The sequence below is a fragment of the Vulpes lagopus genome, chromosome 5 (assembly GCF_018345385.1).
Source record: "Vulpes lagopus strain Blue_001 chromosome 5, ASM1834538v1, whole genome shotgun sequence".
NCBI classification, from domain to species: domain Eukaryota; kingdom Metazoa; phylum Chordata; class Mammalia; order Carnivora; family Canidae; genus Vulpes; species Vulpes lagopus.
The window spans coordinates 59,187,404-59,206,571 of record NC_054828.1 but is presented as its reverse complement, the minus strand read 5'-3'; the positions used below and the strand labels follow the sequence as shown (position 1 = coordinate 59,206,571).

Sequence of the window (19,168 nt, the reverse complement as noted above, 5' to 3'; positions counted from 1 at the left end):
TGCTCTTTTCACTCTGTATACCAGAGCTGCCCAATGGGACTTTCTCTGAAGACTAAACTTTCTATAGTCTATGTGTGTCTAATACAGTAGCCACAAGCCACAGGCAGTCTTTGAACACTTGAAGCATGGCTAGTACAACTGAGAAGCTGAATTTTTAATTTTATTTAGTTTGAACTAATTCAAGATCAAATTTAAATAATCACATGTGACTAGTGGCTCCCATATTGGACAATGCAGCTGTATACTTTCCCTTGGTAGCTTCATTCCACTCCATGACTTTGGCCACTACCCCATACACAAAAGAGTTCCAGCTTGCTGTATTTATTTTGGGGGGTGGGGAGGCAGAGGGAGAGAGAGAACCTTAAGTAGGCTCCATGCCTAGTGAGTAGCCTGAAGTAGGGCTCTATCTCACAACTCTGAGATCATGACCTGAGCTTAAATCAAGAGTCAGACACTTAACTGACTGAGCCACCCAGGTGTCCCGATTCCCAGCTTTCTTCCAGCCTTCCAGCCTTTCTGCCATAACAGGGCATCTCACAGGCACTTACTATTCATCATGTTCACAATGGAATTCATCATATTCTCCTTCAAACTTGATCCTCCTCTTAGGTCCCAAATTCAAATCAATAGCACCACAGTCCAGCGTCCAGTTCAGTCCAGATAAGTGTTGCAGTCATGAACCAGGAGTTACTGTATGGAGTCCTTTTCTCCACCCAAATTCTATGCCTATCAGCCCATAATCATTTGTACATGTTAAGTATCCTTCTCTCTCCATCTGTGCTGTCAGAGCTTAATACAAGCCCTCATTATTTCTGACTGAGATATTATGATGGAGTTCTAATTAGTTGACTTGTTTCCAGTCATACCCTTCACCCCGCACTCCATCAGCTTGGCTGTGAGTGTTCATTCACTCACTTGATCTTGTCTGGAATTTACCCAAAATCTTCCAGTGGTCCGTCACAGATTCACAGTGGTCTGACCCCTGGAAGTTCTCCAGGTTCATGTCCGATTACACATCCCAAAAGGAAAAGAGAGAGAAAGGGGCTGAAAGCTTATTCAAAGAAATAATGGTTAGACACTGGGAACATATAGTTTTACAGGTAAATCCTATCATAATTTTAAGAAAAAGTAACTAGAATACTAATTAAACTATGCCAGAGCACAGAGAAGGAAGAAAAGCTTCTAAATTATTTCTGTAAAAATCAGCAAAGTGAAGCCAAATCTAACAAAACTCCTATAGACAAAAACAAAAACAAAAACAAAAAAAACTAGAAGCAATATTACTTATGGCTATTAGGCAAAAATAAATAGTGAATGTTGGAAAATATTCTGCAGCACATTAAATAATATACCACAAAAAAGTGATCATTATTATTATTTTTATAACACTACAGTTCTAAACATCAATGGGTCTAGGAAAGAATGGTTCTACTCCACGACTCCACATATTGATCAAACTGTGGTCACTTCATTGTGGTCCAATCTCAATGAGAGAAATAACTGCACTGTTATTCTATCTGTTCTCAGCCCATTATTATTAAAAAATAACTTTTGGATGGGGGCCCCTGCAGTGGAGTGGCTAAGAGCACTGCTCAGGATTCAGAGACTAACATCATGGTCTGTGTAACCTCTGGCTATTATGTCCCTAATACACTTTCCACTCAAACTCCTGATACAAAGTTCTCCTATCTCCCTTCCATAAGAATTACAGTTTTGGTTACTATGGGCAACTTCTCATCTACTATTCACACACAATTGATGATTAGAACGTAAGAGCTGCTATCTTAGCCTGAAAGTTCATTTTCTGGATTGAGAAAAGGAAAAGTATAGGTATTTTTAACAGTATGAGAGAAAAGAAGGCATAAACTCTTTTTCTTTTTTTTTCATTTTTAGATGTTATATTTTTATTTTATTTTTTTAAGGAAAAAAGTTTTTAATAAATTCATTTTTTATTGGTGTTCAATTTACCAACATACAGAATAACACCCGTCAAGTGCCTCTCACCGCCCGCCCTCCTCCCCTTCCACCACCCCTAGTTCGTTTCCCAGAGTTAGGAGTCTTTATGTTCTGTCTCCCTTTCTGATATTTCCCACACATTTCTTCTCCCTTCCCTTATATTCCCTTTCACTATTATTTATATTCCCCAAATGAATGAGAACATACACTGTTTGTCCTTCTCCGATTGACTTACTTCACTCAGCATAATACCCTCCAGTTCCATCCACGTTGAAGCAAATGGTGGGTATTTGTCGTTTCCAATGGCTGAGTAATATTCCATTGTATACATAGACCACATCTTCTTTATCCATTCATCTTTCGATGGACACTGAGATTCCTTCCACAGTTTGGCTATTTTGGACATTGCTGCTAGAAACATCGGGGTGCAGGTGTCCCGACGTTTCATTGCATCTGAATCTTTGGGGTAAATCCCCAACAGTGCAATTGCTGGGTCATAGGGCAGGTCTATTTTTAACTCTTTGAGGAACCTCCACACAGTTTTCCAGAGTGGCTGCACCAGTTCACATTCCCACCAACAGTGTAAGAGGGTTCCCTTTTCTCCGCATCCTCTCCAACATTTGTGGTTTCCTGCCTTGTTAATTTTCCCCATTATCACTGGTGTAAGGTGGGATCTCATTGTGGTTTTGATTTGTATTTCCCTGATGGCAAGTGATGCAGAGTATTTTCTCATGTGCATGTTGGCCATGTCTATGTCTTCCTCTACGAGATTTCTCTTCCTGTCTTTTGCCCAGTTCATGATTGGATTGTTTGTTTCTTTGGTGTTGAGTTTTAAAAGTTCTTTATAGATCTTGGAAACTAGCCCTTTATCTGATACATCATTTGCAAATATCTTCTCCCATTCTGTAGGTTGTCTTTTAGTTTTGTTGACTGTATCCTTTGCTGTGCAAAAGCTTCTTATCTTGATGAAGTCCCAATAGTTCATTTTTGCTTTTGTTTCTCTTGCCTTCATGGATGTATCTTGCAAGAAGTTACTGTGGCTGAGTTCAAAAAGGGTGTTGCCTGTGTTCTCCTCTAGGATTTTGATGGAATCTTGTCTCACATTTAGATCTTTCATCCATTTTGAGTTTATCTTTGTGTCTGGTGAAAGAGAGTGGTCTAGTTTCATTCTTCTGCATGTGGATGTCCAATTTTCCCAGCACCATTTATTGAAGAGACTGTCTTTCTTCCAGTGAATAGTCTTTCCTCCTTTATCGAATATTAGTTGACCATAAAGTTCAGGGTCCACTTCTGGGTTCTCTAATCTGTTCCATTGATCTATGTGTCTCTTTTTCTTACCTTCTCCTCACCTTCTTTATTTCTTTTTGTTTCTCTCTCCACCTCCGTGTTTTTCCTTTTTTCTATCACTCTCACAGGTGATACAAATGTTATCATTTTTCAAGGTCACTTGTGGAATAAAATTTCTAGAGAGAAATCAAACCATGTTTTATGCCTAGACTCAATGAGATCAGCACTGGTAGAAACTCAGTATGCACGTGAGGCTAGCCAATCTGCTAAAATGATACATAGAGGTTTTTTTACTTATGATCCCAGCTCCCTCCCTCAAAGTCACAGACAGCCTTGGTGCTGCCCAACCTTAGAAAGGACAGACTAAAAGTCTTGTACAAGGAAATTTATAAAACTTCCTACTGGTGTTCCAAGTATAAACATTATATCAAGTGTTCTCTCAGATAGGGATTTATGACAGGATTTTGTTAATCTTGAAATATTATGGTATTTCCATGAGCCTATCACCCTTGCTTGTTGAGCCAAACTGATATTTATGAATTAAATTCTTTAGATTATATTGTAGTTGAAGATCAGAGCACACTGGTATATATAAAACTTTAAAATACTTTTTATTGGAAGCAATCTTAAAATGCTAAAGAAATAAGTAGACGTTTAAAAAATGTTTATTGAAAGTGGAAGGAACAAGGAACTCATGTTTATGCCAATAATAATAATGCCTAACATTTATTTAAGCACATTACATAGATTATCTTATTTGATCTCATAGGTCTGATTGGGGTAAAACCTTAGCATCCAAAATTTGCAGATAAGAAAGCTGAAATTGAGAGAAGTTAAGAAACTCACCTGAAGTCACCCAATTGGGAAGTGATGGGCTGGAATCCAAACCCATGCACACTTATCCGTGGCACAGCTTATGAGCTCAGGTTTGAATTCTTGGGTTGGAGGAGATGCTAATGCCATCTATATCATAGAAGACATGCAGCCTGGAAGCTTTAGCTTCCTTATCTTTGTCATATCACCCTTAAATATATCTATGTATGTGCTTACTGATCATGTACGCACCTCCTTCTCCACTGCTGTCCATGGAGCAAACCCTTAAATATGTGCACTTGACCCATCTCCTCCTCTACTTGGTATTTCTCCGTAACCTCCTATACCTTTATCTTCACTGTCTTCTTTTCCAATGACTCTTTCCCTTGAATTATAAAGTGTGAGTTATAGTCATTTTGAAGGGAAACAGGCTTCTCTCTCTATTGACTGTATAATCTCTTCCATTCTATTTATGGCCACACTTCAAGAAATAATAGTTTGCATTCCTTTTCTCTACTTTCTGACTACCGACCCACTCTCAACTCTTCATCGGTATCAGCCTTCACAAGTCCTCTAAAATTGTTCTTAATAAAATCTAACATTATCTTCTATTCACTTTCATAGTCCAGTAGATTTCAGGCCTTATCTCATGTCTGTAGAAATACCTGACACCATCCTTCCTTCTTGACATCTTCTCATCTCTTCCCTTCAATGACACCTCTCATTCTTCCCTTCTCTGCCTCCTTAGCTGTCCATTCTTCTCAGATGTTAGAGTCTCTAGGGTTCTTTTTTTTCTGAAAAAAAAAATTTATTGAGGAATAATTGACATACAATATCCTGTTAGTTTCATATGCACAACATAGTGATTCTACATTTATATACATTATGAACTGATCACCACAATAAGTATAGTTATCATCCATAGCCAAAGTTAATATATTACTGACTGTATTCCCCATGCTGTACATCCCACCCCCTATTATTTATTATTTATCTAGAATTCTATTCTTAAACACCTCTTCCTAATCAACATGTTCTCCAAGGATGACTTCTTTCTCACGGAAAATTTCCAATGGTCTCTGGCCTCACTGCCATAATGTTCCAAGAGCTACTCAAACAAGGATCAAACTAAATTAATTGTCCCCTGGATCAATTTCTCATACATTCTCTATAGTTTAATTATATAATAATCCTCTATTAGAAGCCAAAAACTGGAGGTTTTTTTTCTCTCTCTTTTACTCCCTAGTCCATATTAGAAGCCAAAACTTATTTTTTTTCTCTCTCTCTTTTACTCCCTAGTCCATATGGGAATTTTGTATGCCTCTTTCTCTCCCCAATGACACATTTTGCCTCAAGGCTTTATCTGCACTACTGCAAAAGCCCATCGTTTATTTTCCTGAACTTCTATGTCACGCTTAAATCAACTCTGCATGTGATCAGAAGTGATACTTCTAAAACATAAATATTACTGTGTGTAGTAGGTTGAATAATGGCATCCCCAAAGTTGTCCACATTCTAATCCCTAATGCCCGTAAATGTTTTTTGGGCTTTGTTTTGTTGTCGTTGTTGTTGTTGTTTGTTTTGTTTTGAGAAAGAGTGTGCACATGAGGGGTGGGGGAAGGGTAGAGGGAGAAGGAGAGAGAATCCTAAACAGGCTCCATGCTCAGAGCAGAGCCAGACATGGGGCTAGATCTCACAAACGTGAGATCATGACCTGAGGCAAAATCAAGAGTCAGACATTTAACCAACTCAGTCCCTTAGAACCCCCCCTCCCCTTAAATGTTACCTTATAAGGAAAAAGAGACTTTACAGATGTGACTGAGTTAAAGATGGTGAGATGGGGAGATTATCCTGTATTATCTGCAAGCACACAATGTAATCACAAGAGTCCCAATAAGAAGGAGGTGAAAAGGTCCAAGTGTGTAGTGTGAGATGTGATAGAACCAAAAGGTTAGAGTGATGTAAATAATGGTCATGAACCAAGGAATACAGGCGGACTCCGGAAGCTGAAAAGAGCAAGAAGACAGATTCTTCCCTAGAACTTCCAAAGGAAATGCAGCCCTGCTGACACTTTGATTTTAGCCTAGTGAGACTGATTTTGTACTTCTGACTTCCATAACTGTGAGATAAAAGATTTGTTTTATCTTAAGCCATTAAAATATTTTTTTATATTTTAAGATTTATTTGAGAGGAAACACTTATGCATGAGCAAGGGGAGGGGCAGAGGGAGACAGAGAATCTCAAGCAAGCTCCATTCTCAGCATGGAGCCCAAAGCAGGGCTGGATCTCACAACCCATAAGATCACACCCTGAGTTAGGCGCTTAACTGACAGAGCCACTCAGGCATCCCAATAATACCAAGATTTTTAGGAGTGACTGGATGGCTCAGTTGATAGATATACAACTTGATCTAGGGGTTGTAAGAATAAGTAGGAGGGAGTTCACCAGGCAAAAAATGAGAAGACATTCAGTTAAAAGGGACAACATCTATAAGTCCAAGAATTGATACAGTAAAATTACTTAGTAAATGGCAAAATGTATATCCTGCTACATCAGGTGCAGACGTTACTTAAAAATAAAATCTTTTTAAAAATGTATATCAAGATTTCTTACAGCAGCCATAGAAAATACATTTAAAAAACTATTTGGAAATTGAGGGATTCTCATTTCCTACAGGATAAATTCCAGGAAGACATTTTTAGCCTTTCTGGTTTTGCCCTCTAGGGAAACTTCTGATAGGAACCAAATTTCTTTTCAAAACTTGACCCACATGGTCTGACAAAGAATTTTGTGCAACTTGTATGTATGAAAGTTTGGGAGGAGACATAATTTAGACACCAAAATGTTAGGGGTTGGTGAATATGAACAATGGTACAGAATACTTCAGTAGCCAAGATGTACTCACTACAATCACATGAGAAAAAAATATACATTTTGCCATTTACTAAGTAATTTTACTGTATCAATTCTTGGACTTATAGATGTTGTCCCTTTTAACTGAATGTCTTCTCATTTTTTGCCTGGTGAACTCCCTCCTACTTATTCTTCAAGATTCAGCTTAATCATCATCTTTACTGTAAATGGATTTTCACTGACATGCCCTGGCACAGTCACTCATTTTCTCTGTGTTCCTAACTGTACATTTAATATGCTCTTTTACCATATCCTTCTCTGAACGCTAATAATATAATGATCTATTTATGAATCATCCTTCCCATTAGACTACTTGCTTCTATGGTAGTATTCCAACATGGCTCTCAATGAACCTCAAATTCTGGTGTTCCTATCTTTGTGTAGTTCCCTCTCACAATGAGCCTTGGTTGACATATACCAGTGATATGCCATAGCCAGCTTGTGTGAGCTCTCAGGAATCAACTGTGCTCATTTCTTCCCAATTTTGTGTTCAATGGTGTTACCTTGGCTTGAAATCAGTGAAGGTGGAATTATTTACACTAGAAAAGTCAGCAAATGTTACAAATTAGTGGAAGATTTTTGTTTGGTGGGAGAGTCAATTACCCAATATGCCTCTGCTTTTGTTTCACAGTAACAAATAGAATGCAATGGAAAAGATTTTGTGTCAATGCTGGACTTAATTTCGAAGAGGACTAGAGGCTTCTACACCCACCCCTTGAACACTGATTTTTGCCACCTCATATTAAGATCAGTTACCTGATAGACGGACATTTGAACAGGTCCATGTGAAGAAGAAGCCTTGAGATTATATAGAAAAAGAGAAAAGCCCACTTATCCTAGCATCCCAAGTAAGCCTCTGGATGGCTCCAGTCACAGCCATCATTTCACTATAACCACAAGAGACATCAACAAAGATCAGAAGAACCACCAGGTCACCTATAGGATTATTTAAAAAGATAAATAGTTGCTATTGTTTTAAGCCATCAAATTTGAGAATGGGTGATTAGAACCCATTCTAATTTTAATTATTTAATTAATAATTTAATTATTAAATTAAATGAACAGTTTCCCATGTCAAGAGCCATATGTGCATCTGTGTATCCACAATATCTAAACAGGTACCCAATGAATACATGCTGGATACAGTGGATACTGTCTCCTTTTTTTTTTCTTCAGTACTTCCATAAAGTAGTACATACCCATCTATTTCATTACGATGAAGAAATATACCCTTCATAATAATATAATACTATACAATAATAATTAATGAAAGCAAATTAGTTCCTAACAAAGATAGATCCTTCCTGGACAAAACACTATAACCCCTTTCAAAACTCCACTGAAATGGCCTTCTAAAACGGACTAACATGTCTAGCTTCTCATCTCCTGGTAAGTATCAAAGGTCTCTCTCTACTCTTCTACTTGACTCTCTTAAGGGTTTTCCCCCCATGATGACATCAAGGCAAGATTCCTGGAAAGAGGAAATACCTGAGATATCTGAGGTATGTAAAAAAAAAGCCTGTAATTTTGGTCTCAGGTGTGGTAGTAATCTAGTTTCTACTTCTGACTATGCGGTGCATGGCAAATGACAAAATCTTATTTTGAACTCTGAACTTCTATCTTTTTTCCACAATAATATCTGTTTTTCTTTTACCTATTTAGTATTTTGTAAGTTCCTATACTTTCTCCTCCTTTCCTTTGTTCTGGTCTCTTGTTTTTCATCCCTACATATGTTCCCTCTTTTATAAATTGCTATGCTCCCTAGCCCTGTAAATTACCTATTAAAAATTAATCATTTTGCAAAATGCATTACACATACCCATTAATCCTTTTCCCAAGCCCATGTGCTAGGTATTATTATTTGCAATGTATAGATAAGGCTCACAGAGGTACGTAACTGTTTCAAAATCTCAGCCAACAATAGAGCCAGATGTGCAGCTGGTTCCAAGTATCTCAGATCTGCACAGCTATAAAACACAAGAAGTGGGAGATTAGGGGAAGGGGTTAAATACAGTTAATGTATACCTTTAAAAGAAAAGAAGGAAATTAAAGAAAACAAGCAAATGTATATTTTGCATGAAGAAACAGAAACTTGTTAAACACTGTACAGATAGACTTACTCAGAAAAGACGTTTTCATTTCCACTTCTACTCTGGGGGTATATAAGGAAACTATTCTCTTTTTCTTAGAACCCTTACTCTGCAGGATCAAAATGAGCAAACGGTGACCACGTAAGTGAGAAAGTAAATTAAGATGTGCTTATAGCTGCATTCTTGTGACTGACATAAAACTCTGTACCACAGCCACTCCTTAGAAACCAGCTCATGGGATCAGACATATAGGCAAGCCCACTTCTAAATTCTGCATCTAGAGACCACAGTGTAGAACATACTTGTGAATTCCTCTGTACCCAAACTAGCTGCCACTTCACCATTGCAAAAGGGAACTGCCAACAGTTTCTGTCAAACTCACTGCTGTGGACTCCACAGCTGGCACAGATCTGGTCTACAGTCATAGGTGTCCAAGTCATACAAATGGTCTGGACGACTTGATGAAGAGGTGGGGATCAGAACTCTCTGGTAAGCTATGTTACCATCAAATGTTGTGACACAAGAAATGAGCCCAAAAATGTTTCAGGAAGGTACAGTTTTATCTTTGCAATCCACTTTCATGTGGTAAATATTAAGGCAAAGGCAATGTACAAAATTACATAAAATTATAAAGCACTTATGAATAATAATGTCCTAAGTACTTGAATACTTATTACATGTCAGGAACTTCATATACCTCATCTCACTCCATCATTGCAATACATTGGTGCAGCTGGTACTACTACCCTTTTCCCAGGAGGTAATCGGGCTCTGAGATGTTTAGTGTGTTTCTTAATTGCTAGCTAGTTAAGTGGGAGAGTCAGGACATGAACACTTGGTTAAAGAGGCAGAATGATACGGTGCTTTAAGAAGCAGGACTCTGAACCCAGATTGCTACCTAAAAATTCCAGCTCTATCACACACTAGCTATATGACTTTGATGAAGTTACTGTGCCTCAGTTTCCTCATCTGTAAAATGGGGATCATAATAGCATCTACGACATGATACTATTTTGTTACTGTTAGGATTGGGTTAATATATATAGATGTGTAAATATGTATTATATAATATACATAGTATACACAGCACCTGACATACACACTATCGAGCATTGCCAATTATTACTGATTCCCAATCCACTGTTTTATATCTACCACCATGTCCCCTTGTGTGCGTGTGTGGGTCTGTGCATGTGTGCGTGTGTGTGTGTGTGTGTGTGTGTGCATGTGTTGGGGTTCTAAAATCTGGAATGGAGGTGGAAGGTAGCACTGAGAGAGAGGAAAGGACTGGAGATGGCAGCAGAGAGCTTCTGGCAGGTATGTTTAGGCTCTGACTCAATCACTGACTCAAAGAAGCTTGGTGCAGCTCTTTGAAGGCAGGAGAGTAAGGAAGCCCTAAGTTCTACAGTCCTATTGTGAGACTAAATCAGTGTAACATCTTCACCCAACCAAGAAATAGAGATTCCAATGTGGATGGTGTAGCTCTTTCCTGAGGCTGTTCAACCCATTCACAGCTGATCAAAATAAAATCTCCAGAAGCTCTGAAGAAAAACCTAATTACAATTCAGGTCACAAAGCTAATAATTTTCTGACCTCCCAAGCTCAAGATCTGCTCTATCTTGAATGCTTTACCCAGTTATATTTATAGAAATCTTTGTCTATATTGTTTTACTAATTTGTTATATAAAAAGTAGAATTAAGAAAAAGGATTTGACACTTTAAGCATACTATGCATATTGCCAAACTGCTTTCCAGAAAAGCTACACCAAATTACACTAGTTCAGCCATTCCCATCTACCACTTAGTATCATGATTCAAAAAGGAAAAATCTTTGCTAGTGTTAAAGAAGAAACCTGGTTGATTTAACTTGCATTTCCTTTATTACTACTAGTGTCAATTTTTTTTCTATTTGGAAGCTATTTGTATTATTTTTTTAACTTTTTTTTTGTCTTTAGTCAGCTTTTCTGCTGGGAGATTCTATTTTATTTAATAATTTATGCAAGATCTTTTTCTAGGGTAACAACATTGTTTCTTCGTTAGTTTGGTGGAAAATACTTTCCCAGTAATTAATCTGCATGTTAATTTATTTACCTTTTAATTTTTTTAACAGAAGTTTGGAGTCCTTCTCATAGGAATTCAGAAATAATTTTATGCCTTCCTATATCAAACTGAGGTATTTAAGAAATATACCACTCTTATTTTCTTTATATACAGAAAAGTCAGTTTTATCAGAATACAAGCTCTTCAAAAAAACAGATCTGACCTATTCACTTACCACTGTGTTCCCAGCACTTATAACTGTTCTTAGCACGTGGCAGGAGTTCTACTTATTGAAGAACTAAGTGTACTGCTACCTTGCAATTTGCATGAAATCAGCAAATCAAACTCCCAAAGACTTTGCAAAAATAAAACAATTATTGCTGACATGCAAAATCTGCAGTGACAATGCCTGGGTTGCTGGCTAAAATACATTTCATTATTAGAATATTAGAGTGCATAAAACTTGGGGCTTTTGGGTTTTTTGTATTTCTAATTTTTTCACCACATAAATGAAAATTATGCATGTTACCTGAGATTTCCCTTATGAAAGTAGTTCAAAAATATACCTCCTCTTCCTCTTGATCTCCACTGTCATCACTTTAGGCTAAGCCAGCATCATCCTAACTTGGACTCTTGCAATGACCTCTCAACTAGTTCTCCACTTCCTCTTTTGATCTCTTTCAATAGCTTTTTCTATACAGCTTGGAACATAAGCATCTCAAACCATCAATCTGATTATGACATTCCCTTACTTTCATTGCTTCCCACTGTTTTTAAGACAAAATTTAAAATCCCAAACCCCACACAATCTGGTACAGCTCCATTTGGGGAAACCCAACCCCACCTGCTCTTGCTGTGCTCAGCCATGCAGTAGTAGCCATTTCAGTTTTCTGAACAGGTCTGACTCATTTCACCTGGGCCTCCCCACTGTCTGCTGCTTCTATCCAGGTGGCTCTTACACCCCCCTGCTTGGCCAGGTCCCAGTCATGTGGTCACTTTCTGAGCATCACTTTCCCCAATGACCCACCACACCCCCTGCTTGGCCAGGTCCCAGTCATGTGGTCACTTTCTGAGCATCACTTTCCCCAATGACCCACCACACCCCCTGCTTGGCCAGGTCCCAGTCATGTGGTCACTTTCTGAGCATCACTTTCCCCAATGACCCACCACACTCCAAGCTACATTAGGTCTTAGATTCTTCCCATACATGTGCTACATTGTACTTGTGCAGCATTCTTCACAGTCTGTAATTACATATTTACTCCTGGAATTCTTTGCTTTTCCTCTCTCTCTGACATAGTGTTTGGTCCGTTTCGCTCATCATTGTATCACTACTACCTACCACAGAGTCTGGCACCTATATGACACTCAACAAATACAAAAGGAGCAAATGAATGAAGGAGAACAGCTCAAGGCCATCATCTGCCAGGAAGCCTTCCTCACTGATGCCCAGGCTACAGGATACTTCCCTTTTTGAATAGCCAACAGCTTTCTTGTTTATTTTGTCCCAAATGACTTCTTATGTTGTAATACATAATGTTTCTCATTTTCATTTTTCTAAATCTGCTTATTTTCTCAGCTAGTGTCTCCCCTTCCCCCTCCAACCCTGGCCTCAGAGCTGGTTCTCAAACACCCCTGGCTCACCCTTATCAGAGACCTGTTTGCTGTTCTTATTCAAAACACTCCTCCCCCACATATTCGAATGATTCCTTCGAGTTCATTCAGCCTCCTCAGGGAGACTGCCTCTCCAAAAACTGATCCTACCTAACTGTTCCTCGCAGCTTTCATCACTACCTCCCATTATGGTACACATTTACACACCTGTCTATTATCTGACTGCCTCATCAGAACACAGGATAAGAGAATTCGTTTAGTTTCTACTGTATACCTGGCATATAGTATTGATTATATACTGCCATATGAATATTTATTAAATGTCTGCTCTGAATGCCAGCTCCATCCAGAGTCCAAAGCTTCCTCATTTTCCAGATCAAAATGAGGATGAATAGTTTCAGCTGGCTTCAGAAGCTAACTCAGCCTTCACTTCAAGGATCCCATCTCAGGGAAGGGTGTAGACATTTCTTTACTGATTGTTTCTGATGCAAAGAGGCAACTAAAGGAGAGGAGAAAGTTGATGAAAAAGAAGGTGGAGAATAGAGGAAAAATCAAGTCAAGTGAATGGGAGTGAAAGGGAAAATACTGGAATTGTAAGGATATGAAATCTTTTCAACAGCTACACGACAACCAGAAAGTCAAAGTTTGAGTTGATCTTCCTTTGATAAATGCAATCTCTCTGTTCTGGCAAATCAGAGATCAAATCAGTGTGGTGCTCATGTATTTGTTGAGATATGACATGTAGAGGTGTAATTAGAAGAAACTAAACAAATACGAGAGAGAGAGAGAATTTAGGTCATATAAAAAAGAAGTTAGATGCTAATTTGGGCCAAAACATCTATCAAAGTCTCACAAAAAGAGTGAGAAAATATTTCCTTTGTTAAACATAACTGCTACATTATAAATGGGCTGATCTGTCCAGAGCTCTTGGAAGGATGTTTCTACACTGAAAACTACCCCCAAATCTATAACTTTAGATTTGTATATAGAATATATAAATAAGGTATAAGGCGTGATAAGGTATTGTTACTACAATACAGCAGTAAGAACTGTGATAAATTAGAATGAGTAGGTGGTTTTCTGCTGTTTGTTTGACTCAGAAAGTAAGTGCTGAACAGTTCTTTGTACTTGATCACCTGATATAAGACTGGAATTATGCTTGCAGTTTAATATTCAATTCTTGGGGAGAAAACAGCTATGTCTATAAAAATATCAAGTACAATTTTAGAATCTATGGTTATCTGAAATAAGCTAGCTCCCACCAAGAGCCATTTAACTAACTTACATATCCAAAAATGAACTCTTATCAGCAGTAAGGACTTAAAGTTCTCATTTTCTTCCTTGATAAACAAAAAAATCCAGGCAATGAAAAGCTCAAAATAAAACAGAAAAAGTTTTTAAAAACTGAGAAAAAATTTCCTTTGTTAATAGACAGTTGATAGTTACATTACAAATCAAAACGTAGAAAAGGAAAAGAATTCTGTATAAAGTCAAACTCAAAACTGAAGAAAATGCAAATCATGCAGTAGGAAAATAAACAATGTATTATGTATCACCAGCATCTACACATTTATGTTTTCATCCATCTTTCTCTCTGAATAGCCCAGCCATCCATTAGTAAAAAACAATAGTTTACACGAATTATTTTAAATACATTCCCAACAAATATTCAATGTAAAGTAGAAAACTGTTTTTTTATGCAACAAACTCAGAGCACATCATTTTACCTCTGGTCTAACTGGAGAAGCCCATGCAGTTGGATTCATAGTCTTTTTCATCACTTTCTGGAGCTCCAAAGTTTTATCACAGACATCTTCTCTCCTATTGCTTCTCCCTTGCTAAAATGAAACTTACTAGACCAAAGAAAGAGAAAAGAATGCAGGAGATCAAAGGGCAATTTTTTTTCTTTGCTGACATTTTAAAATGAAGCAAAATGAAATTTTGCTTGTGAATGGCATTCATGATCCCCCCCCCCCCGCCATGATTTAAAAAGTGGAAAGCAGAAGACTGAAAAAAAATTCCAGTGGTAAAGCCTACAAAATGCATTGCTGATTACGTTATCATTTTATTAATTAGATTCTATTCAGCAGAATGCAGCATTTCCACCCCGGAGGTTGATGTCACTGTGAATTCTTGGAAGAGAAAGCAGGATCAGAGTATTTGAAAGATATTTATGGCTCTATCATGATTTTGCGTAAGTTTGGAGGAGAAAAACTCAGACAATTTTATGATCGTCTGGTTATTTTATAATCAATGTTTGAAGATGTTGTTATGCACTGTATTGTCCACTTGGGTTACTGTCACAGCCCTGGAAGGCTTAAACAACAGAAATTTATTTCTCAAGCTCTGAAGGCTAGGGAGTCCAACATCAAGGTGCTAGCAAGGTTGGCTTCATTCTGAGGCCTCTTCTCTTTATTTGTAAGTGGTGGCCATCTTTCCATGTGCTCACATGACCTCTTTTTTGTGCGTGCACAGAGACAGAGAGATAGATCCCTGGTATTTCTTCTTATAAGAGCAATAATCCCATGAGACCAGGGTCCTATCCTCATGACCTCATCCAACCCTAATTATCTCCCAAAGACCTCATCTTCAAATACCATTACACTGGGGGTAAGAGCTTCAACATACGAGTTTGGGGGGAGGGGGACATAAATATTCAATCTGTAACATGCACATGTCATTTTGTTCTTTCAGTCACCAAGTAATATACATTCTAAGGATAAAAAAAATCCAAGGTCAAAATAATTTAGATGACAAAAAAATATGTCTACATAAATGTCGAGTTCAGTTCCATACAATTTAATAAACCTCATTTAAGTGATGAGTATATTCATTTTACAGGTGTCACACTTGAGAACCACAGAACTGAAGTCTTGCTCCAGATCACAGAGCTGAATGATAATAAATAAGATCAGTCTGCTGACTCCAGTACTCTTTTCAATAAACTCACATCATCTCTAACTGGCATGAATACATTTCCACATGTCAGTCAACAGAACATGTCATAACCTTGGGTCATATTATAGTTTGAGACGTAAGCCCTAGGCTCTATACTCCTGACCTCTGGGAGTCTGGTGGCTCACCTTGAGCAGAGAAAGAGGTTGAGAACCTAATCCCTATCCCAAGACACCATAGAGGGTTGCACTGGCAGACATCCTTGGTGCAGATGAAAAGGGCTTTAAGCAAGTTCCTTAAAACTTTTTGCAGGCACATAGCTGCTGCTGGAAGGTCCAGAAATAAGTTTACCTTGAGGAGCATAGAAAACCCATAGCTCCAAAGAACCCAGAAACCCTTTTAAATGGAGATAAACTCCATCAGGGCTAACTGGCCCTGGGAGGAGTTCCTGAGAGCCTCTGATGTGACTGAAGAATGTGAAGGAGCTGATGTGTCCGAAGAATCCCAAGCAATGCTACAGAAGGCACTGGCAAGGCCAGAAATGAGGTAGAGCCACCGCAGCAGATGCCTGGTTGGACGAGCCACCTGAAGACACTTATCTCAATTCTTTTTTTCGGAACACCAGTCTTAATTGCACTTAATTATGGAATTACATGGTCAAAATCTGCATTCCCAGACAGATTATAATGCCACAAGGTCAGGAACAATTTATAATCTTCACATTTTCCCCCAACACCTAGATCAGCATCTAGTCTATAGTAACTGCTCAAAAAATAGTTGTTCAACTGAGGAAAAGGAGTATCTACTAGCTTTGCTAATGTCTTCAGGATAAAGAATAATAAGGCATGGAAGCTAAAAAGAGGAAACAGAAACTTTTAGCTTTCCATTACATTCTTCCTGGAGCAACCTGTCTCAAAATATAATGTTGGAAGCCCTGAAATGAGTGAAAGCTTGAATAATTACAACAATAACAACAAAACTTTACTTTACATGTGTATAGCATTTTATTCTTCCAAATAACATATTATTATTATTTAGTTTTCATGATATTCCCATTTTAAAATGAAGGGGCTGAAAATGAACTTCGGGTAGGTTATAATTTGTCCTGTATCACACAAGCTAATGAAGGACAGAGCCAGGATCCTTTTTTTTTTTTTTTTTTAAGATTTTATTCATTTATTCATGAAAGAGAGACAGAGGCAGAGACACAGGCAGAGGGAGAAGCAGGCTCCACGCAGGGAGCCTGACGTGGGACTCGATCCGGGGTGGGACTCGATCCAGGGTCTCCAGGATCACACCCTGGGCTGAAGGCAGCGCTAAACCCCTGAGCCACCCAGGTTGCCCCAGAGCCAGGATCCAAATCCAGGTCAAACAATCCCTTCTCTGCTATTCTTTCTACTTTAACTACATTAAAATAACAAAAATAGTAGTAAATGCTGATTCTGAAGTAAATGAGGGAAAGAACCATTTTAAAATTAGCAAACTACTGTCTTCTAGAAATTTTAATTCATCTTTGTGTCAGACAGTCCCCTTGTTCTGGGAAAAGAATAAGAAAAAAGAAATACTTGAGGGAGGTTCTGCTGTTACGCAGATAGGAAGCACACATCCACCAACCTTGCTTGGGGAAGACCCAAATGCAGTGAAACATCCCTAATGTCAACGCTACCTTTACTCACTCCATATTTACTGAGTACTTCTGAGTGCTGGTCATTATTCAAAACGGGACACTGTGTACCATATAATGTCACCTGGAAGTGTCTTAACAAATCTTTAGTCCTGCAAATTATGTTTCAGAGAAAGAAGTGTTTCCTCCTAGGTAACCATGCTATCTGCCCCCCCCCCCACCTTTTTTAAAGATTTTATTTATTTATTCATGAAAGACACGGAGAAGCAGAGACACAGGCAGGGGGAGAAGCAGGCTCCCTGCGGGGAGCTCAGTGTAAGACTCAATCCCAGAACCCTGGGATCACACCCTGAGCCAAAGGCAGATGCTCAACCACTGAGCCACCCTGGCACTCCTCTGTCTGCCCTATTAAACCTATATCCTATTTGGGCCTCCGTGCAGAGTGGGATGTGTCAGATCCCACAGCTCTTTGTAAAGAGCTAGGATGTTAGGAAGAAGTGTGCACTTGAATCTCCCTTCTGTCCTGCTGAAGGAAAGACTGTGGAAAGGACACTGGTGGGGTATGGGACCCTGTGACCCAGGATAGTGTACAGAATCCAAATGAAACTTTATTTAAGGAAAGCCCAGAAGCTGAGAGGCACTAATGTGTGATTTAGGTGTTCTGATGATTTGGGGGAGCTGACGGTTAAACCTACACCAAAGGGGTAGGTTTTTCCTTTAAGGAAACGGATACTCCCAGTTGGATACTCACTATGGACAGACGTTAACTCCAGTACAGAGAGTATAGTCAACATGGTGGCTTCACACAGAATGTGGGAAAGTCTGCTTCCTGTCTCTGAGGCCTAGGGGAATTTTGCAGGGTTTCCATTGCTTGGGACCTTCCTATAGATGGGGTGATGGGGAGGAACTGGTCTATGTGTTAGGTGGTGGCCAACTGGAAGCTAAGCAATTTTGAGGGCTCTAAGAAAAGCCACAAGTACAAGAGTGGTTATTTAAATTTTACTACTTATGTGTTTGGTCTCAGTTTTATTACAGGGAATTATGGAAGGGCCTGCCCTAGAGTTCATACACACTGGCAAATGGGAGCACAGGGATCAAGGGGAGAGTGTGAGGATGGTCCCCAAGAGATGACAGGGTGACCAGAGCAGCCCAGCCCCACGTGTTGGTGATTGCAGAGGGGAAAACCAGGGACCTAGAGGAGGGAGGTGGGGAGCAAGTGTCATGGGGAGTGCTCAGTGTAGTCGGAGAACAGTTTAGGCAGGGGGCGCTAATATCTAACATTTGGTCCAAAAAGAAGTTCTTGGCCCTCCACACTTTAATAATTTAAGCAGTTAAAAATTTTTAATTAAAAAGATGTCTCTATTTTATTTTATTTTTTTTCAGATGTCTCTATTTTAGAGTCATACTGATGAAGCCTCAGACATGTGGGTGCAAACCCTCTGCCCCTAACTGCTCTCCCACCTCAGAATGCACAAGGGCAATAGGCCCATGGAAAAAAGATTCCCATAACTCTGAGACAGAATCAGCAAAAGACTTCACAGACAATTAAGTGTCATGTCTGAAATACTAAATTATGCCACTGGAGTAATTCCCTCACCCTCAGCTGTCTCTCCTTGCTAACTATTTTCTCTATGGAGCCAGGATTCTCTGATAGTCTCTGTCTTAAGGAATCTGGGCCTCCCCAGAGGCAGGGCCCAGTCCTACCCAAGGCAGCCCACCTGCTTCTCCTTCCAGAGCAAGAGGTCACCTTCAGAACATCTTTGAGCAGGAATTAACCACCTGAAGAAATGAAAAGGACTCATCTATTCAGCACATGTAAAAAGATTATAGTCCCTTCTTCACGTGCCTAATTTAATCACAATTTAGTGCACATTTTCAGAGTAAATGGACAAATACTCATCTTCTATTTTGTGTATATGTATGTACAGATATCCTG

General features: G+C 38.9%; 1 long non-coding RNA gene across 1 annotated transcript; it reads right to left on the bottom strand.

Annotated features, from left to right (window-relative positions):
* Positions 1 to 3,253: 3,253 nt before the first annotated feature.
* On the bottom strand, positions 3,254 to 14,558 carry LOC121491614. The gene is made up of 3 exons (XR_005988012.1): positions 14,441 to 14,558; positions 4,090 to 4,850; positions 3,254 to 3,419 (listed from the first exon to the last, which is right to left on the bottom strand). It is a non-coding gene; the product is annotated as an uncharacterized LOC121491614 (long non-coding RNA).
* Between the last annotated feature and the right edge of the window lie 4,610 nt (positions 14,559 to 19,168).